The following is a 26,172-nucleotide window of genomic DNA, read 5'->3' as shown; positions in this document are numbered from 1 at the left end:
ACAGTAATGGACGTGAAACATGGTAAGCTACTAGATTAATTTTAGACTACAATAGAGAAGTTTGCTATATAAAAATAAAAATGCTTTCTATTTGTTTGTCCAGCTGTTCTCTTCTACTATACCCCATATGAGTCACTGACAGTGTCAAAACTGACATATACGCTAACTTCTACGTAATTTACTTTCTATGCATCTCGCTCGCACTAATATGCGAGAACGAGCAAGAAGCATACAAAGTATTTCTCGATAGCGTAATATGTCAGTGCCAAACTGGTGGTAGCAACACATAGTAGCATTTTGCAACCGATTCTCGTGAAATTTTGCGAGCAGATTCGATAGTTACGATGAATTAAATTCTGACTACCTAGTACATGTACTTGACTTCATTTTAGTGTACTTAAGATACTAAATTGTAAATCACTTCGAAACGTCACGGTTAGCCGAATAGCCGAGAAACGTTTAATTTCTGAACTTAGTTGCTGAACTAATATCAGTTAGACTGAGTTACTTAGAACTTAATTAAAATCTGGTGCCTGATATAATCTTCCTGAGATTAGATTGCTGCAATTGTGCATTCTGTATTTAAGAGGGGTAGGGAGGTATTTTAGAAGGGGACAAAAGACATAGCGCGCCGCGCGAAACATGCGACGTAAGAAATGGCGATTGCGCGGGATTTTTACCTTTTATCTCAAATACCCTGAAATTATGTGTAAAAATTCAATATAAAAAATTTCAATTTTGTAAAATCCTGGTACCATACAATTTTCGAGTTCAACTTCAGTGTGAAACACCAAATTTTTTTTCGGTAATTACAGGGTTGTATTGTTCTCGTAAGAAAAGTTGCTTTATCATCATCATCAATCAGCCTTTTATCGCCCACTGCCTATCTTAGAGTACGCCACTTATCCTGAGCCAATCTCATCCAGAAGTGACCCGCAATCTTCCGAATATCGGCACACAACGAGCCAACGGACGCCAGGCACTCCTTTCGTCTGAAGCGGCCACCACCACTCCGTTAATATTTTGGCCCACCTGCCATCACTATGCCTGGCAACATGTCCCGCCCAGTTCCATTTAAGTTTGGTAATGACAATGACGTACCTATCCGACCCGAGAAAAGTTGCTTACAGTAGGTAATGAGTAGGTACAGTCACGTATACCTATAGATCTTGTATCACCTAAAGAATTCACTCCATATTTCCCCACTTTCTACATTCTAGCTGAGCACTTCAGTTTCCCTTCTTTTTAAATTGCTATCCCTTTGATTCTAGGCAATGCGAAAGTAGCTTTTCTGTTCACTTTTTACGTTTAAAAATTTTTTTCAGTCGATAGTGGTTGCTAAATGTACTCTGTGAAGAAGATTTATGTTTTAATAAAAAAAAATGTATATTCTGACCAGGAAACCAAGTAAATCATACTCTGATAACATTAACAAAAATCACAAATCGGCCCATTTATCTTGAGAAGTTGAGTAACATACAAAAAATACATTAAACCGGGGAATCGGGGAATTTTAAAGTTACGTTTCCAAAACTGAATTTTCTACAAAAAAACAATTAATTATCGAATCTGCTCGCAAAATTTCACGAGAATCTATTGAAAAATGCGACCTATAGGAGGAGAACAGCTGGATAGTTTTAAGAAAGCCTTTTCGCGACAACCGGGAAACCCATATTATCGGCAACAACTTAAGGCTACGACCGTTAGATTAGCAATGAATAAATTAAACTCATTCATTTTTAAATCATTCATTGCTTAAACATACAACATCCCAATGCCTTTTAAATGAATCGTATTTTTCCATTATGCACACAATGCCCTCCGACAGATGCAGGTTTAATATCGGATATTACGTGGAACCAATATGTGCTCGTTAAATTAAAACCCTGTATCGAAAAAAGAAGCAAATAGCTCTTCAAATTGATGCTTTATGAATTGTATTACAGCGAAACAAATAACTTTTTGCTTGTTATTTGGCCCTGGTAAACACGACAATATCAGGCCAATTCGAACGTGCCTATTTCCTTCTTCTTCTTCAGGTGCCTCTCCAACTAGTGAAGGTTAGTCAGCTCCGCATATTTTTGTTTGTCCTTGGTGAGGCGAAAGAGTTTGGCCACACTTTTAATCCCGGTCCATTTTCGGAGGTTGCGCAACCACGATTTCCTTCGACCACCATCTTTCCTTTTTCCAGCGACCTTTCCCATCATGATCAACTGCAAGAGTTTATATCTTTCATGTCTGAGAACATGCCCTAGATAAGCAACTTTGCGTTGTTTGATCGTCTAACCGATAAACCGATATTAGAACAATATTGGAATCATATATCCTAATATGCCCAGCAGTGGGATACAATCATAGACTAGGAATCCTCTAGACGGAGTTTAGAGCAATTATTTCATGAAACCGATGCTGCCAAAAATACGGGGGTGCGGGGGTCGAGGTGAGCGAATCCCGTGCTGTGATTGGTCCGTTCAAAGACACGGACAATCACGGCACGTGATTGACTCGAAGATGGAATAAAACTACCGTATAAGTGGCAGAGGGGGTAGCGTTACTATGCTCAGTCTAGAGGATGTCTTGTCTGTGGATACAATATAGACTATTTAGGTGCGTTACATTTTCGTGTAAGCGGGGGGAGGTTCTGTATAGTCGATTTGCTATAATGTCCACATCATACTGCCATACATTCTCACAAATAATCTATGATGCTCTGAGCATCCTACTCGTAAAACCCAGCGCAGCCGAGATCCATTTAGAGCGGTGGGCAGTTAGGCGTAAAGTCTGTGCGGCGCTGAGGGATTATTTGTTTATCTCCCTGAGATGCACAGCAGACGCTGGTCCAAGCGACAAGCGGCAATCGGTTAATACTACTGAAACTACAAACTTACATCAGTCCAAATCGACCCGAGGTACAATCGTATTTATTTATACGGGCCGCGAATAATGGGATGGGGGGATAAGGGATTGTGAAAAATGTCTTTTATGCAGAGGAGGTGGCTAAAAAATTTGCCATAGGGATTTGAAGATTGTTGAACTACAATATCTGTCCGGATGTCTGAGAAAATTGAACGAAACCGGAGTAATTTTGCTCGATGTCGTAAGCTTTGAAATCATTTAGAGGCCAAGTCGTATTCCATGTAATGCCAAAGGACTGGACCAACCAGGCACTGAAATGCAATGCTAAACAACAAGATGCAAGGGCCTAGTTATTCTTAATACCATCGATAGCTAAAGGTATATACTAATCCTCAAACGGCATTTTTCTAAACAAACCTTGTTTCATTTGCCACACAGTCAATGCTTTATGTTTGGCTGGAGTTAGTTGGTGAATGTTGTTACTTTTGTTGTTTTTTTGTTGCTTACCTGCAAACAACAATAACATACCTAATTAGTATATGACTACTGCGACCCGCCCCGACCCTCGCACGCGTTAACAAATTATACACAAACCTTTCTCAAGAATTACTCTATCGATATGTGAAAACCGTGTGAAAATCCGTTCAGTAGTTTTTGAGTTTATCACGAACATATAAATTAATAACATTTCTTCCCTCCTTTACTTAAACTTCCACTCAACCATAAATTTTAAGTCTAACTCTAATTCTTCAAACCCACCCCGCTATTCGCTCATGCCTCACAACCAATTCAGTTACGGCTCCGAATGCTTTACAAAATTATATTCCGAATCCCATTCGTCGGGCCGTGGAGTCGCGCCTTAATTAGGGAATCTACCGACAAAGCCGGCTCGTGTAGACGAGCCCTTATTTTTTAAATGTCTTTTGTTTATTGTAACTTTGTGTTCGTGAGCGCTTTAACGGGGTTCCAGTTTCGACTTTACAAAAGGTTTTTGAGTCGAATGCTTTTTTTTTCAGGGACATCTAAAAGAAGTAAGTATACTCAACGTAACCTGAAAATTTTCGAATGGTATAGATATAAAAACAAAATATTCTACGTTCTTATAATTTATAATATAAAGATGGAGTGCTCATTATTATAGTACGAATGTATATATTACGAGGATCTCGGAAACGGCTCTAACGATTTCGATGAAATTTGCTATACGAGGGTTTTCGGGGGCGAAAAATCGATCTAGTTTATGTTTTCCGAGCAAAGCTCGGTCTCCCAGATATTTATCTTCAATCAATATTCAACAAAGTGAAGAAAATGTACTTACCTACACTAAAACATCATCATACTAGATACTTATCAAATAAGTTTTCGCAATAACTTTAACCCTAATTCCACAAAGTCGGCACATCGACCCGACTTTAGTCTCCACGTCATGTCGACGGACCAATTGTAACTTTTATATGAAGTTAGCAGAAGTTAGTCCGCGCCGGACCGATTTTATGGTCTGTGTCTAGACTATGTCTAACCTAACCTAGTATAATAGAATAAGTGTAAATTATAAAATAGAATTCGATTTTTAAATATGAAGGTGTCCGTTTCAGCTTGGGCTAAAATGATTTTTCACCTCAGCAGCTCGAACAAGGGTACTTTGCTACTTAAAAACAGTGAGCAAAATCGCATTTTGCTCACTGTTTTTAAGTAACAAAGTACCCTTGTTCGAGCTGCTGAGGTGAAAACTTGTTGGTATATCTTAAGAAAACATGAGTATTCACTCATGTCAGGTAAGTGATGAAGAAGGAATATATTTTTCGGGTTCTCTAATATGTTCTCACTGCTGTAATACAAGCGGATATCACTTTTTGACAGCTTTGGTTAGAAAGGGACTTCCACTTGTATTACAAGTTACAAGCTTTTGATAAACAGGGCACTGGTCGCATTTCTCAGCCGATTCTCGTGAAATTTTATGAGACGGAAGGACTTAAGTGCTATTATGGTCTGTGGCACTTAAACAACTGTGAGTTCGCTAAGATAATGACTCAACAAAGTATTTTTAATTTTGTAATTATTACAATGATTTCAAAGCAATATGAAGCATATAAAGCCTAACATTTTCAAGTCCATGCTTCATCTATGCGTTCTAAATCCGTACCACGCGTCGTATTCATGAGATTAGCGAGCGCTGCCCGCGGCCCGTCGTGCATAATTGAATGCTCGCACTGCACAACCAACCTTTAATCTTAAAATCAGCCCAATAAAGTCCATTCTTCCAGTTTCAAAGGACTTGCTCGTAATTAGCGGCCGAATCAGCGCTAAAGGCTGTTTTAAATGACATAAATATTTAGGAACGGACAAAAACCGTAATAAATCATACAGAGCTTAAGTGGATGCAAAAGGAAGTGGGGAGTGCGAAGTGGTTTAATGCTGATAGTAGAATGGACGCTTAGTTTTTGCTAAAGAATGGTAAAATTTAAAGTAGAGGGAATTTAAAAAAAAAACTATTTTTTTTTTCATGAAATTAACATTCCAAGAGAGTACAATGATCCCCACACTAGGCTCAGCCTGTAACGTAGGAATGTTGCAGCTATTATTTTAACAGAATATAAGTAATTATTAATAAAGCTACTACATTACAGTACAAAGACTTATGAATGGAGAAATATTTAATTTATAATTAAGTAGATGAATCAGTTAAATATTTACTCGTACTAGCGCGGCACATTTTTACAGTAGGTACATATGGTGCTACTTTCCCGCACTAGTGAGTAAATAAGCACTTGCTATTGCAGTTGCTATGTCAAATATTTAAAGAGGCATTATGTACTGTGTAAAACATTCTACGATACACGTGCGAATAGGGAATTCGAACTCCCTTAGGTCGTGTTTTGAATATATAACCACTTGTTTCGAATTTCCTCTTTTCCGCACTTGTATCGTAAATAACTATTGCTCACTAATTTAATTTTGTACCTAATTGATTGATGTGTTTTTTCTCATGTAAGTGAATAATTGTTATTATTATGAGAAAATAAAGATCTTTAAACCGAATTAAGTAACTGATTAATAACATGCTTTGGAAAAAATACTGCCAAGTCAGCCAAGTTGCATCCACTGGTGTGCTATGTGATGTCTAACAGGTAATGAAATCAGAACGCAGCGCGCAAATGGTGCACGGAACATTAGCTAACTATAAGACAAATGACTGCGCCACCTATAGGCCAATGAGACCATTTACCACATACGGTGCCGGAATAATGCATTATACAATACGATTTATTTAAACAGAGAAAAAGCGCTGGTAGCCTAGTGGTAAGAGCGTGCGACTTTCAATTCCGAGGCCGCGGGTTCAAACTCCGTCTCGCACTAAGTTTTTCGGAAATTGTGTACGATATATAATTTGATATTTACCTGTCACTTTTCATCGGAAAAGGATTGCCGGAAAACATCGTGAGCGAAACCGGACTAATCTTGATAAGACCTAGTTTCCTTTCTGGGTTGGAAGGTCAGACGGCAGTCGATTATGGTAAAGTTAAAAACTACGCTACGCGTGGCTACGCCAATTCTTGGGATTCGTTTCTAAGCGGACCCCAGGCTCCCATGAGCCATGGTGAAATAGCCGGGAAATACGCAAAGATTATGATGACAATGCTTTTTTTTATTTTTCCCTAGTCGTTTTTTTTCCATATTTTTCCATCCCTACTATTATTATAAATGCGAATCGACCTCGTCTGTCTGTTACCTCTTCACGCTTAAACCACTGAACCGATTTATTAGATGGTATTTTATATGGAGATAGTTTGAGGCCCGGTGAACGACATCGAATAGTTTCTATCAATAATCATTCCACACAAACGAAGTTGCTGAAAAAGTAAGGTAAACTGGTGCTCGACGCAGTCCCAGTACATGTCATCTTGAAACTTAAATCATTGTCAATAGAGGTGACAGCAGGGTGCCATCTATTGGGCATTAGCATGTCGAGCACTAGTACGTTTACCTTAAGGGGCCCACTGATTACCAGTCCGCCGGACGGTATCGGCCTGTCAGTTAGAACAAAAAGTTGACAGTTCCGAACAACTGACAGGCCGGTACCGTCCGGCGGACTGTTAATCAGTGGGCCCTTTAAGTTTGTTAATAAATTAAAGTACCTATAGGGCCGTAAATTACAGTTTTAAAGCAGTTTAACGGCCGGCTTTATGCCCTGGCCCTTAATTACCATAAGCCGATGGCCGCGGGAGCCACATATGGCGATTATATGACCACGATTAGTGCAAAAACAACGTGATTTAGTAGGATTAATGTTATTGCTAATATTTTACTAATTATATTAACCTGTAGAATAAAAACAATTGTTGCAACCTCAATATTTCATAGTAAGCTTTGGATTGTATTTGTAGACCAAGTATATAATGAAACTAAAAAATATATTAAATTTTTCACTGGCAAACTCAGTGCTCAAAAGGCCAGATTAAAGATGACTCACGATATAATGGTCCGGGTTTAGACCGAGGTGTCCAACACTTTGTTTTCTATGATTTGCGATCAGATCACTTTACTGAGCATAACTGCAAATCTTCAGATTTTCACGTTCATACAGGTCGACGGTAGAAAATTTCGTAGAATGCTGGGGATCGGGGAATGCTCCTCAGTTTTGTTATCATAAATAAATAGTTAAACGGCGCTGTATTAAACACAGCAGCAAGGAGCGTAACGGAAACGCTCGGAGTGGCTCCGGAGCCGGAACAATACCGGCAGCTGCACCCTCTGTGCTCTGTGCTCAACAGTCTCACTGAACACACAGCAGATTAGCATGTAGAAATAGAATGAAACATATTACATATAAAAACAAGAAACTACAAAGTAAATAATCCATCATCATCATCATCTAGCCGATTTCGGCCACAGCGACTGCTGTCTGCTGTGAGCGTCGCTGGTGCACTCTCGGATGACTGACGTAGCCAATCTTTGCAGCGAGCGTGGCCGCACATTTGCTGCAAAGATTGGCTACGTCAGTCATGCAAATGTGCGGCCACGCTCGCTGCAGATCAGCACCTCCCCGACGTAATTATATGTGATGGTTACAGATACACCAAAAACGGCTTTCAGCTTAAGAGCGTTTTCACATTGTCCGATCCGATATTGGATGTCGGATTCAAATGGGATATATATGTGATGGTTACAGATACACCAAAAACGGCTTTCAGCTTAAGAGCGTTTTCACATTGTCCGATCCGATATTGGATGTCGGATTCAAATGGGATACAAGAAAGAAGCAAAAAGTAAAAAAGTGGCTTTTTACGTACATAGATATTTAATTATTGCTTATTGTTCCAAAGAAAGCGCTCATGCAAAAATAAAAGACCTGATGAAGCCATAACGCACTTTCTAGTTTTTCTCCAAATAGTGGTCACGACCCTCAGACATGAGGAGGGGGAAGAAATATCTTATAACTTTAAGCGAGAAATTCTTGTATATTTATTTATATGTTTCGGGGATCTCGGGAACGGCTCTAACCATTTCGATGAAATTTGCTATATAGGGGTTTTTGGGGGCAAAAAATCGATCTAGCTAGGTCTTATCTCTGGAAAAACGCGCATTTTTGAGTTTTTATATGTATTCCGAGCAAAGCTCGGTCTCCCACATATTACTCCTTTAAATACGAATTCATGGTAGTTTTTATCTGGTTCCGCTGTTCCTTGTGTAGCGCGACAGGAAAGCACAAGTGCTTTCCGAACGGAACCGCGGGCGTAATATCCGCTGTGAACGAGCCATAAACAGTTTTTGAACGTAGGTACCTTCTCTGCCAGGTGCCGATTTCGGAAAATAAATTAATGTCAACATACTATTTTACCCTTCGTTAACAAACAAAATTTGTTTGTTAACGAAGTTGCTCAGTATGACATAAGTATAATAGGTATTCACCCCGTAAATTATTGCAGGTGACTAAAATTACACCCTGTATTAATTAGGGGGATTTACTAAATTTTTCAAAAAACAGTTTAAGGCACAGTATAAGTTACTCCATAGTTTACGATGGGCGCTAGTGCTGCACTCTGCCGGCAGAACATTGCAGTAATACCGTATTTATATTTACACATTCTACGCATTATCGTGCCGAACACCCATGGATTCGAGGGCTAAGGAAGCGAGAGATTGTGCGGAATCTTGGCGTAGGGAAGCAAGCGATGGTACAATTCGCTTCAAACGCGAAATAACCTCCTAAGTCCCGTTTTTGAATTTGTAACCTTGATTTATTGAATTAAAGTTAAAATTACGTTTTGGAATAAAACCTTTATAAGGGCCTCTGGGACTCAGGAGGCTAATACTACCTACAAAACAATTTGAAAAGTCACGATCAGACACCGCCTGCCTGTACAATGAAATAGCGAAAACTGTCGGCAAATTGCAGCGTTTAGTCGCAATCGCAACAATAGTCGAGCATCATAAATCGGGCGTGCGTGCCTTGACTTGGAAATCTTGGGATCGTGTAATCCTTTAATGATTTATATGTAGTGATAGAAAGATCGAACAGTGGCAGATGAAGGTCTTAAGGCAAGACACGTGAAGAACATTTAAATATTGAAATGAGGATGCTTAAATGGACATCCGACGTTTCTCGGTGTGATTTAAGACCAAAGTTTAAGACCCCGTGGCCGCTGAGCGTAAGCGATATCATGTTTTTTAATTTCTTGTAAATTTTAACAAAAAAAAGTAATCGATGAAGTCGATCCAAAATAAAATTGCGCATTTTACAAGTGATTTTCATATTTTAACTTTCTATCTTTACAATTGCATTCACAAAGACATTTTCAAACCCACGATTATTCTTTAATTTATACTTACGATATTTTTTTTGTATTTTTACAGCAAAGTTCGGCGTTCATAGTCTGCGTTTAAAAAAACAAATTTTATCTGCCTTTTTTTGCGAGGAACATTGATTTTAAACCCCCATATTGTGTATATAAAATAAAAAGGATACCATAAAGCCTTTGATATTTATGACCCTTATATTTTACCCTCTCAGCAACTTTTCAAAGGAAAACAGCCCTAAAATTCAGGTTAATAAGTCAAAAATTCTTTTGTAGCGAATGCCGGTGGTTCTACGGTGTATGCTGCCTTCGCACGTTAGGCCGTTATTACACTGGATTCTATTCGCACGCCGCTCCGATGTGCGACCGGGACGTCTCTATAATACGCGTATAGCGTTGTCTCGCTCAAATATCGGAGCGACGTGCGAATCGCATCCAGTGTGTTAACCGCCTTACCATACCTTATGTTATGCCTGCTCGTAAGTCAATATTGTGACGATATATTGGAGATTTCCGATAACTTGCTATACAGGGTGACACTGGGAACATGATCGAAAATGACATGTGTTGAATGAAATGATAAAGGAAAATGTATGTAATAAAGAGTAAGTCTGTGATTTTAATAATAATTGTTCAGTTTTATGCTCGAATCCTCCTACCAAAAAGCCGCAAGCTTTATTTTAACAAAAAATTAAAATTAAAATTATATACTCAAACAAAGAAACTTCTTTTCATTCAGTTAAGAGCTATAAAAGTAGTATCTACAAGGTATATATTGTGTTTTCCACCGACATTGCAAATTTGCAACTAACTCTACCATGGACGTTATAGATAGGTTATAGGCCTATGATAATGATAGGTTTTCCGCTTTATTCATAAAACTTAGCAACCTTATACAACCTCTGTTAAATTTTGTCTCTTTCTAACAAACGGAAATGTCAAAATGACGGATAGGGACAAACGATTATCAACGGTTTGTTAGATTTGACACACGTCTGTGAATAACAAAGTAAGTACAAAAGCTCAACAGAATGAATACCTACTTACCTCGATTGCTACTTATATTTGCTATTGACCACACGACGCAATTTTATTATTGCTCATATTTAAATATCATCCTGTATTAACAAAGTTCATGTTTTACGAAGCAGCAAACTTCTAAAAATCCCAAATCTTAACACAACCGTGTCTTATTTGTCCAAGTTACGTCGCGTTCGCCAAGAAACGTAATTTAATATTCAATTATAAAGATTCCCTGTCCCCCATCAGGGGAATTGTCAAACATCACCAATGTATCTTGGTCCGTGTCACCGCGGTTTTACGAAGTAGGCTTAGAAAATCCTGCTCATATTATTAAAATATGTATAAAAGCTTATAACTAACTAGCGACCCACCCCGGCTTCGCACGGGTTAACTAATTATACATAAACCTTCCCCTTGAATCACTCCGTTGCGTAGTTTTAAAGATCTAAGCATATTAGGTAGGGACAGACAGCGGGAAGCGACTTTGTTTTATACTATGTAGTGATAATAAATAAATACGGAAGCGTAGGTACTTCCATTTTAAAGGCCGGCAACGCACTTGCAACTCTTCTGGTATTGCAGGTGTCCATGGGCGACGGTTATTGCTTATTACCGGGCGATTTGTCTGCTCGTTTCCGTAAACGATTTGGCGATTTGTCGTAAACCTTCTGCAGAATCGTTTAGGTACACTTCCGATCGAGACAAAGATTGAGCCATAAAGCACTTCAAAATCGTTGTTTTTATATGTAGGTAATCTTTTATTTGTACGTTAAACTTTTGGAGCCTAAGTATTAATTTCCATATCAAAATATGGGATATCTTTCCATAACATTCTTCGTAAGAACTAAGAACCCTCTATATGAGAGTATTTTGTTAGACATTAAGCCAAAACAGCCGAACAAATCTGGTTAAAACTTACCAACAGAGAAACGTTTTATTTTGCCAACAGAAAGTATATAAAAAGAAAAAAAAAAGAAAAAAAGAGGTATTTAGGTACTTTATATCCCGTAATTCATCCCCTAATGGACTGAAATGGAGGTGGTTGTCAATTTAACGACACCTACCTACGCGGACAAAGTCGCAAGGATAGGTTAGTATAAAGTTAGTTACGTCAGAGGCCTAGGTACGATGGCTAGTACGTTGACGGCAAAATATAGGACAGCGGCGCCGCTGAGAGCTTGTTTGATCATTAATGCACTACAACTAGGTACATAATATACAATATCGGGTTCTGACGGATTTTAGACCAGGATCTCTAGGAGAGTGTCGTATGCATAATTGTTAGACCGCAGTTTGACTTCTGATCCTTGTAGAGGTGCTCCCGGGCTACAAGTAACTCGATGTTACCGGGCTGAAAAGTGGTGCCGTTTCCACCACCATCCCCTTGAATTTCCCCCTTACAATTCTCATACATTCGCCCTCGAAAAAATAGGACTTTTTTCACAAATAGGATTTATTTGGGTCTAGATCTTAGCGTATTGGCACTACCTAATTAAGATTAGTATTAATTGAAAGTACGTTTATTTACCTTTACAATGATATATTTAAAGTTTACACAAAATATTATCCTTTTGAGTTTAAGATGTTTGAAAAAAACATGAAAATAATTGCTTGAAGGGTGGCGCGTTATGCCCATTTCTAAAGCGTCTCTGTTATGGTAAAAATGGCCTGAAAATGGTCAATATAATACTTATGCACTTAACAGATGTAAGGTAAAATTGTATTTAATGCACGTTTCATAACTCAAGCCAGAAAATTATCATCAATAATAGAAACTACTGGAGCTATACCAGTTAAAGGTGCACTAGTACTAATAAGAGTTGGGTCGTGTAATATGTTTACGGTATGTGAATTCAGCCGTTTTGGCATTTATCAGGTTATTCAGTATCTAAATAAATTCAAAACTACATTTCAAAATGCTAAAAAAAGGTTCCTATGAACTATGATGCACATTTCTTACGGGACTCTGTTTTGCAAACATATGTATACATATAACACCGGCCCTTCAAACTTGTATTTGCAACTTTTTTTTTTAAGTCCAAAACTTAACTAAATAATATTTTATGCAAACACAAAATATGTCATTTTAAAGGTAATTAAACGTACTTTGAATTGATATCAATCTTAATTAGGTAGTGCAAATACGCTAAGAGCTAGAGCCCCACCGAAGTCCTATTTGTGATAGCGGTGTAATTTCTTCGACAGCGAATGTATGAGAATTGTTAGGGGAAAATTCAAGGGGCTGGTGGTGAAAAAAAAGGACCACTTTTCAGCCCGGCAACATCGAGTTCCTTGTAGCCTGGGAGCACCTCTACAAGGATCAGAAGTCAAACTGCGGTCTAACAATTATGCATACGACACTGTTCTAGAGATCCTGGTCTATTTAGACTTTTTTCTACTCCAGCACTTAAATGTGTCAATTAAATGACTGACAGTGATATCTAAAGCAATGTCATTTGAATGCTTTGTCTATAGGCTCATAAGATGACTGCTAGCAGTCATCTTATGAGTATAATACAACTGCTTTTTTTTTTTAAGATACAAGTTCCGATCATCTTGATTGAAAGAGGTATGTTTTCATTTACAATAATAACTCTTTTTTTTTTTTTAAATAATAACTCTTTTTTTTTTAAATAATAACTCTTTTTTTTTAAATAATAACTCTTTTTTTTTAAATAATAACTCTTTTTTTTTAATAATAACTTTTTTTTTTTTTTTTTTTTTCTGCAGCTGTCATAGAAAAAGTAATGTATGCAACAGCTCATAATTGGTTCTTAAAATTCTCGGGTCTTTTTTTACAAAACTCGACTACGTCTCGTTTTGTAACTTCGACCCTTGAATTTTAAGAACCCTTATTATATCACTGTTGCATAAACTACTATTAGAAAACTTTATGCAGTAAAGAAAGTTTAATAAATAAGTCTGCCCGATTCGAACTTTAAGATACATCAAATAATACGTCTAGATACGATATGGATTAGATATGTCAGTGTCAAAAGTGATGTTTCTTCAAAAAAACGTCATTCTTGACATTGACATATCTAATCCATATCGTATCTAGATGTGATATTTGACGTATCTTAAAGTTCGAATCGGGCAGTCATGAGCTTTAGACTTAGAGGAACGCAAAAAAAGGTTAAAGTAAGTAATTAAACTTTTTTTTTGTTTTCCTCTTAATTTGTCCAGGAGTGTATTATCCTCGAAAATCTGAAAAAGCTTTCTGTCATTGCCCGATTCCGAGAGATTTCGTAGGTACTAGACCTAGGTATTACAGTGCTTGAAAAAGGAGACCTAGACTCTCCGAAACATGACGCGCGAGCGGCACGAGTGACTATAAATTTTTATCGCAACTTTCATGATATCATTAATGAAACACGGGAGATATTAAAATGCTGGCTTTATTCATTGAAACAAATGTAAATATATTAAATAACATTTTGAAGCCTGCGAGTCCTGCGACATCGTGTTTCTAATTAACTCTCGTTAACAATGACTAATTTTACAAGTCAAAAGTAATAAAATTGATAGAAATTACTTACTTCTCAAATTAAAGCTCCGACATTAATTTCTCGTTAGCTCAGGGATCTTGAGGCTGAGTATCTGACACAGCGTATTAGAGACAAACTTCACTGACGTCACTGACAATTTGTATAAGCCATTAGACTGAGCATAGTAACGCTACCCCCTTTGCCCCTTACACGGTAGTTTTACTCCATCTTCGAGTCAATCCCGTGCCGTGATTGGTCCGTGTCTTTGAACGGACCAATCACGGCACGGGACTCGCTCACCTCGTCCCCCGCACCCCCGTATTTTTGGCAGCATCGGTTTCATGAAATAATTGCTCTAAACTCCGTCTAGAGGATTCCTAGTTTATGGTATAAGCTACTCGTATAGTGATGTGCTATTTAAGGAGTTATTTGTCAAAAATTGCATTTTTGACGCAAGCATTTATACAAGATGTTTTCTTTTCGTGACAAAGGTTGGCAACTCAGCTGAAACGTCGGATGTTAGGTAAAAACAAAGAAAATTAAGAATACAATTCTCTTTGAGTAAAAACGATTTAATTTTATCGCAGAAGACCGTTCATAGATTTAAACATGTGTACAATACGCGAGAGATTAAAGTGTTGTCTCCAAAATATTACTTTTTGTTATTCCCGTGAATGTCTTCCTGATCCCGAGATTGACTTCGTGGTACCTCACTAACCTCAACCAAGCCACCGGCAGCGGCACCAAAAGGCCTCATCGTATCATACAATCAGCAGCAATAGTTGCTCAGCGGCGAGGTGTTTAAAATGATCTTGACGTGATTTAATTGTTAAAAGTATAAGAGCGCATCAAGGTAATTTTGAACTCCTCGCCCGCTTAGCAACTTCTGCTGCTGACTGAACAATTACCACTTGGTACTCTTGGTAGACACCTACCAAGACACGGATTCTCGCAGATAATTTCATTACTAATTTTGTGCTATTTCAAGGATTCTAGGGCCCAGACGTATTTCAAGTAGGTACACAATTTTCTTTAATTTATTTAATGAAAATTCTCCCTTTGAAGTAGTGATTTGAATTTAAATTAATTTCTTGTTATTTTGCTGCGTAAAAAGAAAATTACCGAAGCTTTGTTTGGGCTTTTTATTGCTGTTTTTATTGGATTGTATTATTTATCTGCGTGCCGTCTAGAAGTCAATTTTAAAAACTGTCAACACATTTCAGTCAGTTTTGACACTGTCAGTGACTCATGGTACGGGTACAAGTCGTCTGAGAATAAAATATAGATTAGGACTTCAACAATGCTATCAGCTAGTATGTGAGACGTGAATATATAAAACTGTGCGAAGTTGAAGCGGAGCAGATGTTGCACACTAGATCTAGCATATTAAACGACTCGCACCATCATGTGTCTATTGTCTGTGCCCATACTAATAATATATAGAGCAGCATTTCAACAATCCTATCAGCTGGTATGTGAGATGTGAATATGTAATACTGAGCGGGGTTAAAGCGGAGTCTATGATACACACTAGATGAAACATTTTACACGAACTTACATTGCATTGAATTCCGGAATGCTCAAGCCTCTTAGGGCTAGGTGATTAAATCTATATTTATGTACCTCATTTAAAAATAATATTTAAGAAGTAAAAAAACAAAGATAAACGTGACCCTGTGAATATTTTTCTTAACTTCTAGTGTTCCACGGCCCTAACAGTCCTAACACTAGTACAAATTACTACCAATTAGAGGTCACAAACCCGGTTTCACCGATCGAAAAAACCGGAAAAACCCGGTTTTCAGCCAATTGCCAAAACCAGGTTTTGACTTTGATAAAACCGGCTTTTTCGAGGTTTTCGATTTTACAGTTTTATATACATAGTTTAATTATTTTGATGAGTAACAATTACTTCAGGGTTTGTTATTATATTTAGAACAACACAATACATTATACGAAGTTCGTATACGTATTATATAAAAAACTGCTTACTATTTTCACTAAATATCCCTTAATTTCCTGTACTACGTAGTTTAAAAACATTTTAGTAGAGAACGTTCGTTGATCTCTAGTTAAAAATGTTGATTGTAGTAATTACTTATAACAAAATCCAATCTCGCGATATTTACTACGTACAGTTTTCTTCTTCTTTGTTCCTTCAGGTTCCTTTGCCTTTGTTAGAAATGGCTAAGAAAGTGTTGTTCCTATCTGTTCAGTCCATGATAGCCTTCCACATCAGATTTCTTATATCTTCAGCTGATGTAGTGGCTGCAACCAAATCAAATCCCTTGTAACTTACCTCGTTTAGCGAGTTGGGTATTATCAGCGGTGTGTGTTTCCTGAAGGAGGACTATGTCAACCCCGTTTTAACGTAATATTTTGCTCAGGCATTCCGTTTCAGAATTATGACCATGAGGTTAAAAACTTTATTGATGGAATTTGATGGTCTTGGTAAAGATAGAGTAAATAGAAATGTGCGAACCTCTAGCTTGGCTCTAGTCTACCCTACAGCCGAGTACTGCTCCGCAGTATGGTACAAAAGCGCACACACTGATAAAGTCGACGTCCAGCTCAACCGTGTTATGCGCACAATAACGGGTTGCTTATTACCAACGCCTGTACAATGGCTCCCTGTTCTATCCCATATTGCGCCGCCAGATTTACGCAGAACACACGCCGCCTCAAGGGAATGGGAGAAATCTAGAAAAGGAATGCTTCCCATTAACAAAACACTTGATAACCTCCCCAACGCGCGCCTCAAATCTCGTAGACCTATCTGGTCAGATTCCCAAATACAAGGTCCAGAATGTTTCTGTGTTAACCAGGAATGGACGGAAAGCTGGAACTCGAACAGTACACAAACTCAGTTTTCGAATAACATCGACATCAATCCAACACAAGAACCACCCGGCCTAGATGAGCCGCGAAAGATCTGGGTTACACTCAACAGAATAAGGGCCGACGTCAGCTGCTGTAACCACAACCTCCACAAATGGGGATACAAGCCCTCACCAAACTGTGACTGTGGCGCGCCAGACCAAACAACTACGCACATAGTTAAAGAATGCCCCAGGAGACGTTTATCGGGAGGCATGAAAGATCTGCATGCAATAACTACGGATGCAAGGGTTTGGCTGTCGAACCTAGATACTAAGCTATAATTAGATGTACGGATATTGTTAACCCTTGTAAATTTGATTTTATTTTTTCAATAAAGCCATACGATAATAATAATAATAGAAATGTCGTGGAAGACTGAAAAATAAAGCATTAATCCTAAAAAGTACTTGCTTATTATTTTACAAATTATATGTAAACTCGAAATCACCGAAAAAACCAGAAACCCGGTTTTGCTGTTGCACAAAAACCGAAAAACCGGTTTTCTAAAATACGCTCGGTTTTGTGACCCCTACTACCAATTAATCCATTATTAAATTGAATTGCAAAAATTGTTTACATAGTTAAACACTTGTAATTAGTCTATAGTTAATCATTGTGTTACGACAGTTAAGCCATTTCTATTCAAGTTAGATGCATGAAAGTATATTAGTGTATGCTATGGACTTATATGTGTACGAATTAAGTACAATAAATACAATACAATACTATTTACATAGTTAATTTACGTAACACAAATGAATCAATGAATGTTACGGACACCCAGCTAACTCTAGTACTTACCTAATAAGTTTATATTATTATATAGAATCGTATGTCTAGTTTATATTTAAGTATTAGGTTCAGAATAGGGCATTAAATAAGTTTATAACTCAAGGTAATAGCGCGCGCGATGCGCTGTCGCTTGTCCCGGTGGACGATTCGTCCTTGGCGCGAAGAAAGAGAGAGCGCCATACTAGCGGTATGTTGCTGTCACCTTCTTCAATAAATAAGGCTTTAATTAATATAAAAATGTTATACATTTATGTGGAATAACATATTTAATGCCCTAACTGTGAGAACTTTCAAATATATTGTAAATTATAAGAGTTATTAACGAAAATATTTTTCCCCAATATGGGATCAAAATTGCATTTTTATGTTCGACGCGCCGCTCGCGCAGGCAGTGCGTCTTCACCGGTTCGCATAGCGATACGTATTCATTTCGAGGTTTTTCTTTCGGGAACGTTCTGGAAGCTATAGTGTATTATTCTAGATTTCTAGTGTTTTCTCATTTGTATTTTATCAGACTTAAATGCGGTATAAAATTATAGACTGTGTTTGTAAAAGTAACATTTTAATGACCATTATAGACAGTGTAAATTCGAATTGTGTTTCCGTTGACTTTCCAATTAGTGTCCCTGAGCGTAGGCTAGGTCTTCGTGGGTGCATTAGCTTTGCAGCCGGTAAAAGTATCAAGAGGTCGATTACTGAAGAGCACTCAACTGTAGACTATCGAAGATGTTTAGGTTCGCATGTAGGCCTACGGGGCTCCGGCCCTCGACTATCGCCTACATTGCGTGGTCCTTCGTCGTCGGATCAAGACCTGCAGCATCAGGAGGAGTGCCCCACGAATAGCGTCGTGCAAGACATTGGTCGCCGAAGTGAAGTGTCGCGAGTGCTTTATTTGAATAGTAAATTCAGTGCGGTCGAATCACGCGTAATATAGGCTAGGAGGCATTATTATTACTACGTAGCGTCGTAGTGATTTTTAGGTTTACGTCGTGTTCGTTTCGCGAGGAGGTTATAAACAGTTATAAAGCGCGTGGACATTTTTTCGTCGCGATCGATATTTAGGCTCGGTTCGGTTTAAAGGCGGTTAATGTGTATTAGATGATTGACTTTTCGTGATAATATTAAAAATGGACAAAATATTAGGTATGACTACGCGATCGAAGTCAAGTAAGCGTAACGCGGAGGAGAGTCAACAGGATCCCGAGCAGGGAGACCGCAACGTACAGGAGGTTCCAGAGGCCGTCGGCGGAGCTACATTGCAGCCGGCAGAAGTCCAGGCGATCATCAAGACCGCCGCTACGTATTCACCGAGATCACTTTCATTCAAATTAAAGAAGACTGGTGCTATACCGAAGGTTCGTAAGGTTGCGGTACGGCAACCGCGAAAGAAGAAGGTCCCAGCGGGCGGCGAAGCATCTTTTCCCGCGCATCCCACCGGTGAGGCGACCGACGGCCGAGACAGGAGCAACACGCCGTCGTTACACTCGCATCGGTCGAGCGCTAAGCGTGCGGAAATAGATCAAATTAAAGCGTTGTTAGCAAATCGGGCCGCGGAAGACGAACGACTATTGAATAGACTCGAACAGTTAGGTAGGTCGTCGTCGAGTGACAGTTTAGTGGATGAACCGCGAGTGTCGGAAAAAGTGAATGTTCCGTTAGAAACTGTTAATAAAATAGACGCTTGGCTAGAATCAAGAAAGGTTAGACAGGGACTCCCGGATGAGTCGCCACCGCGCCGGTACGAACACTACGAACGAGACGTAGGGCCGTCGCGTTCAGAAGCTTTGAAAACTGTCGGTGTAGTTCGTAATCAACCGCGAGTGCAATATCATAGGGACTTTGACCTTGCGCCCCGTCAGGGTGAGCGCGAGGACACGTCTGCCTATGCCCGCGAGCCACAGCCGGCTCCGCCGAGGCAGCAGGCGGCCTACACGTCTACACCACGAGTGAAGATAGAGCAGCAGGAGCGAGGAATGAACGACACGGCGTTCATGAGCGACGCTGCTGCAGCATTTCAAGCCCTCGCCGATCAACTAAAGGATCTTAAACGCCCTAAGCCGCCTAAACAGGTATACGAGCTCCCATATTTTAGCGGCGACACGAGCGAGTGGCAGATATTCTTCAAGGCATACGAGGAAACAACAAAAAGGTACGAATTCAGTGACTATGAAAATATGGCGCGTCTTCGTAATTCATTACGAGGGGAGGCGCGCGCCTGTGTACATCACTTGTTGGCTACGGCGTCAGAGCCCGACTTAATTATTAGAATACTACAGAAAAACTTCGGGCGAAACGACCTAATTATAGATAGAGCTTTAGAAGAATTGCGGAGATTGCCGAACGTCGGAACGAGCGCCCTTGATTTAAATAATTTCGCTACAAAGGTTGCAAACATTGTAAGTACTCTAATACACGTGGACAAGAAGAACTACGGAGATAACCCGCTCCTTATCAGAGAGGTAACTGAAAGGCTAAGCCCACATCTGAGGTCAAAATGGTGCTCGTACGCAGCTCAAAACATGAGTAAAGGCAAAACTGAGCTAACGCTCTTATCAAAGTTTCTAATCGAGGAAAGCGATGTAGAGCTGCAGTTTAGTCACGTGAAGTCTAGTTTCAGGAGGCCTACTGTACAGCGCGAGCAGCCGCCGCGACAATACGCGCCGCCACGAGAGACTCCGGCGCCGCGACACGATTACAAGTACAGTAGAAATTATAATAATAAGGTTCGAACTCAGTCACTGACGCACAAGCCCCCCGAGAAAAGCTATAACATAACAGAGGTAAAATCAGTAGAAGTTTGTTTGTGCTGCGGCGGAGTACACAGAATTAGTGTTTGCAAGAAAATGCAAGGTATGTCTATAGGAGAACGCCTACAGTGGGCACAGGGAAATCAAGTATGTTTTAAATGCCTAGAAAGGAGACACAGCCGTGAGCAATGCCAGGCGAAGGGCTGCGGCGTAACCGGCTGTCGCTATGTCCATCACAAGCTGCTTCATAGTAATGAAACAACGTCGCGAACGCCGGGATACCAAGCACCGCCCCCACCTCGCCCTTGTCCCTCTCGCACAGAGCCGAGCACAGAGGCGTGCGGTACGACTGATAGCGAGCAGACAACGGCAACGACGGTAGTTAACGCTACATCGGATGAGGAGCAAAGTACAGCGGTACTGTTAAAGGTAATTCCGATAACTGTGGAGGGCCCGCTGAAGAGGGTCAACACATACGCCCTTTTAGACGACGGCAGCTCGATTTCACTGGCAGAACAATCATTAATGGAAGAAGTCGGCATCACAGGTCCACAGATTCCCCTGAATGTGAATGGCGTTTTAGATATGAAGTCGGGGAATCAATTTAGTCGCCGTGTTAAAGCGAAGGTCAGAGGTCGTAATCTGCCAGCCTACGAGGTCACGTTTAAAACAATAGAGTATCTCGGACTACGTAAACAAACAATCCGTGATGACGTTATGAACTGCAAGCATATTGTTGATTTTAAAAAGGATGCCTGTTATGACGGCACAGTGAGGCCAAGACTATTAATAGGGTCTGATCATTGGTATTTAACTATTCCAGAGGAGGTGCGAGTGGGTGAGAAGGACGAGCCCGCTTTAGTACGCTGTCGTCTCGGATGGGTGGTCTACGGAACTACACCTGCCCACTTCATGCGACTACTCGCTGAAGAAGAAGAATACTCAGCACTGCACTGCCATGAGGAGGAGGTCGAGCTGCACGACTTAGTAAAGTCGCATTTCGAGATGGATTCACTAGGTATAAAAAATTTAAATAAAAGTAACCCGGCAGAGCAACGAGCGGTCGAGATCTTCAACCAAACCTGTAAGAAAATTGAATCAAATAGGTACGAGGTCGGTCAGCTGTGGCGCAAGGACGACACAACGATGCCACCAAGCTACACCAATGCAATAAGGAGGCTTCATTCAACCGAGAGAAAAATGAAACGAGACCAGGACTACTCGGAGGCATATAAGGCTCAAATAAAAAATCTGGTAGACAAGGGTTATGCCGAAAAGGTCAACGAACGCCAGACGGAGAGTGATTTGACCTTTTATTTACCACATTTTGGAGTGACTAACGTCAATAAACCAGGCAAGTTAAGGCTAGTATTTGATGCTGCGGCAAAGGTTAAGGGTCAAAGTTTGAACGACCACATTTTAGAGGGCCCCGATCTACTACAGTCTTTACCAGGAATATTATACAGGTTTAGGGAAGGGCAATACGCAGTCGTCGCAGACATCGCCGAAATGTTCCTGCAAGTAAGGATACGTAAGGAGGATCAGCCGAGTCAGTTATTTTTATGGAGGGAGAATAATAAGAGCGTTCCTGAGGTTTATAAGATGAATAGTATGATTTTCGGAGCAGCTTCAAGCCCGTTTTTGGCACATTGCGTGCGAAATAAGAATGCACTAGATAACGCAAAAGAATTCCTTGTTGAATTAGCTGTTGAGGAAATAACTACTAACCATTACATGGATGATTTTGTAGCAAGTTTTAAAAATGAATCTGCTTTGGTTTCCAGCTCCCTGCAAGTAGCCGAGTGCCACGAGCGTGGCGGCTTCCAGCTTCGCGGGTGGTGCTCGAACAGCGAGCTACTCCGCAAGCAGATACCAGCGGAGCTACAAACAGAAACACCCGCGAAGCTGGGTAACAAGGAAAGTAAAATATTAGGATTATTTTGGAACCCTCAAACTGGCGAACTCGGCTTTAATACGAAATTATTAAGAGTACCTCAGGAGGTCAAGGATCAACTTAGAGCCCCGACGAAGAGAGAAATGCTCTCAGCTGTCATGTCCATATATGACCCATTAGGCTTATTAGCGCATTATACTATATCACCGAAATGTGTATTACAGAAAATATGGAGTAAGAAAATCGAGTGGGACCAGCCGCTGCCACCGGAGGATGTAGAAGCCTTCAACGCGTGGCTGAGGGCGATGGACTCCGTCACTGCCTTAAGAATACCCCGGTGCTACTTCGCAGTGGACACGAAGTCGACGAAACAGCTGCATATTTTTATGGACGCAAGTACTCAGGCCTACGCGTGCGTCGCATACTGGAGATATGAGTTACACCATCTGAAGAAAGCAGAGCACCTACTGTTCCAGTATTCGCAGAAGCAAGCCTTCCCCGACGAGCTACTAAGGCTGTCACGAGGGGAGCCTATACCGCCGAGCAGCCGGCTCTACGGCCTGGACCCGGTGCTAGAGGAGGATGGACTGCTGAGGATGCGTGGACGCATCAACGCCGCACCGGTCCAGGGGCTGAACAAAAGGCCTATCATACTGGATGGCAAAATTAAGGTCATATTTTTACTTATTTTACGAGCACATCGGCGGAGTCATCACGCGAACAACGAACGCGTAATCAACGATCTAAGGCAACTGTACTGGATCCTACATCTAAGGCCGTCAGTGCGCCGAGTAGCGTACGCATGCATGATGTGTAAAATTAGGAAGGCTAAACCCGAGGTCCCTGCGATGGGTGATCTACCATCAGCACGAATTACACCATATCAAAGGCCGTTTACCCACTCAGCAGTAGATTTGTTTGGGCCATTACACATTACAATAGGAAGGAGGCACGAAAAGAGATGGGTGGCCCTATTTACATGTTTAACCACAAGAGCTGTGCATTTAGAAGTTATTTCATCGCTTTCAGCGGACAGTGCTATCATGGCGCTGCGGCGGTTCGCAGCGCGAAGAGGATGGCCGGCAGTCATCTACAGTGACAACGGCACGAACTTCCGGGCGGCCGACATCGAGCTACGCCGAGCCTTCGAGGAGTGGCTACCGCAGCTCGAGGAATACGGGCTGCAACACGGGCTGCGCTGGCGATTCATACCACCCGGCGCGCCGAACCAAGGAGGAGCATGGGAGCGGCTTGTACGCTCTGTCAAGACAGCACTTACAACTACACTACACGAGAGGGCGCCGAAGGAGGAAACGCTTCGAACTTTGCTGGCGGAGGTCGAAAATACAGTCAACGCGCGACCTCTCACTCACGTGTCAGTCGACCCGAAAGACGAGGAGGCACTCACACCAGCTCACTTTCTTCTCGGAGGTTCCACGGGCCTACCCATAACCGGTCAGTGCGAGGAGGCAGATCGGCGAACCTGGCGCGCCACACTAGCGCTCGCCGACCATTTCTGGCGAAGGTGGCTACGCGAGTATTTGCCCCTACTCGCCCCACGACAGTCGCCGACCAACCAAGCGAGACCACTTCAAGTAGGAGACCTGGTAATCATCGTCGACCACACGCTACCACGGAACGTGTGGCCCAGAGGCATCATCACAGCGGTATACCCTGGACCTGATGGAGGGGTCCGGATGGCGGACGTCTCAACCAAGGGCGGAGTGTTCCGGCGTCCCACTACCAAGCTGGCTGTCCTCCCTGTACGGACAGGCTGACCACGGCGCGACTACGTGTTCAGCGAGGGGAGAATGTTACGGACACCCAGCTAACTCTAGTACTTACCTAATAAGTTTATATTATTATATAGAATCGTATGTCTAGTTTATATTTAAGTATTAGGTTCAGAATAGGGCATTAAATAAGTTTATAACTCAAGGTAATAGCGCGCGCGATGCGCTGTCGCTTGTCCCGGTGGACGATTCGTCCTTGGCGCGAAGAAAGAGAGAGCGCCATACTAGCGGTATGTTGCTGTCACCTTCTTCAATAAATAAGGCTTTAATTAATATAAAAATGTTATACATTTATGTGGAATAACATATTTAATGCCCTAACTGTGAGAACTTTCAAATATATTGTAAATTATAAGAGTTATTAACGAAAATATTTTTCCCCAATATGGGATCAAAATTGCATTTTTATGTTCGACGCGCCGCTCGCGCAGGCAGTGCGTCTTCACCGGTTCGCATAGCGATACGTATTCATTTCGAGGTTTTTCTTTCGGGAACGTTCTGGAAGCTATAGTGTATTATTCTAGATTTCTAGTGTTTTCTCATTTGTATTTTATCAGACTTAAATGCGGTATAAAATTATAGACTGTGTTTGTAAAAGTAACATTTTAATGACCATTATAGACAGTGTAAATTCGAATTGTGTTTCCGTTGACTTTCCAATTAGTGTCCCTGAGCGTAGGCTAGGTCTTCGTGGGTGCATTAGCTTTGCAGCCGGTAAAAGTATCAAGAGGTCGATTACTGAAGAGCACTCAACTGTAGACTATCGAAGATGTTTAGGTTCGCATGTAGGCCTACGGGGCTCCGGCCCTCGACTATCGCCTACAATGAAGTTAAAACTAATCACAGCTTCTTAACTGCGCTTAATAACGTAAATTTTTTTTGCAAATCACTCTTTAAATGGAACAGAGTTTCTTTTGATTTGGTTTCATTAGATTTTGAAACGAAAATAAATCAATTCTATTTTCTAATCTTATTGATTCAAATTTTACTACCAATTTTTTTGTAATGGTATGTCAAAGTCAAAGTCAAAAAATATCTTTATTCATGTAGGCCTAGCAACAAGCACTTATGAATCGTAACATACTTATAAATTATCTTAAGCTAATTATCAGAGCAATTTATTGATGTTATTATTCCATAATAATATTGGATTATTATACAAATCAAATTTAACACAAATTTAAGAATTTCACAAAAGGATCGTCAAACATGAAAAAAAAATTGTATAAAAAATACTAGTCTAGAATGTTTCTAGAATAAAATCTAAATGTCAAATAAATAAATAAAAAACACAAAAGAAGTACAAACATCGGAATATTCGGAATATCAATTTCCTCATCATTAATCAAATATACCTAATATATAAATAATATGCTTCCAAAGGATAATACTGAATCTATGTGAGGTGATCTACGCCGCGGAGTGCTACGCCCACGCAAGTACAATTTGCGAACTTAGTACCTGAATACAAATTCAGAGGAACAGACGAGAGACCTGAAATATTTGATGAGTACCTATTTCAGGTCAGTCAGCATCAGAGCAGTTCATATTTTTAGGGTTTTAATTACTGAAGATTAACGAATTTCATGAAAGTTAAGTTTGGTTTAATCAATAAATATTATTGTATTCACACAGATCGATCAAGTCCCACAATAAGCTAAATAAGGCTGTTTTTAAATAAAATAAAATCAATATGTGCTTACTTTAACTTACAATAATTCTCTGTTTTTCACGTATGTAGAAATTGAGAAATTCGTACCTGAAAATAAAATAAAAACAGATTAATAAAGTCAAATCGGCCAGAAACGTCAGCGGCCTATTCAAACTTTAAAATCATAACTTGGTTTGACATTATTCGCAGTGCACTTCACACGCTCGCTCCAATAATCACATAAACAAAGA

At 40.2% G+C, this 26,172-nt stretch overlaps 1 protein-coding gene across 2 annotated transcripts in view; it reads right to left on the bottom strand.

Annotated features, from left to right (window-relative positions):
* Window positions 1-26,172, bottom strand: part of LOC134656892 (uncharacterized protein CG3556) — a 147,475-nt gene that overhangs the window by 96,525 nt on the left and 24,778 nt on the right. Inside the window, exon 1 of one of the 2 annotated variants that reach the window (XM_063512436.1) lies at window positions 25,984-26,032. The exons of the other annotated variant lie outside the window; for it this stretch is intronic. The gene's annotated coding sequence lies outside the window, so the exon portion shown is untranslated. Of the gene's footprint in view, window positions 1-25,983; window positions 26,033-26,172 lie in introns of those variants that run through there. 2 annotated transcript variants of the gene reach the window in all.

Source organism: Cydia amplana, chromosome 19, assembly GCF_948474715.1.
Source record: "Cydia amplana chromosome 19, ilCydAmpl1.1, whole genome shotgun sequence".
Lineage (NCBI taxonomy): Eukaryota > Metazoa > Arthropoda > Insecta > Lepidoptera > Tortricidae > Cydia > Cydia amplana.
This window is presented reverse-complemented; position numbering and strand designations above follow the sequence as displayed.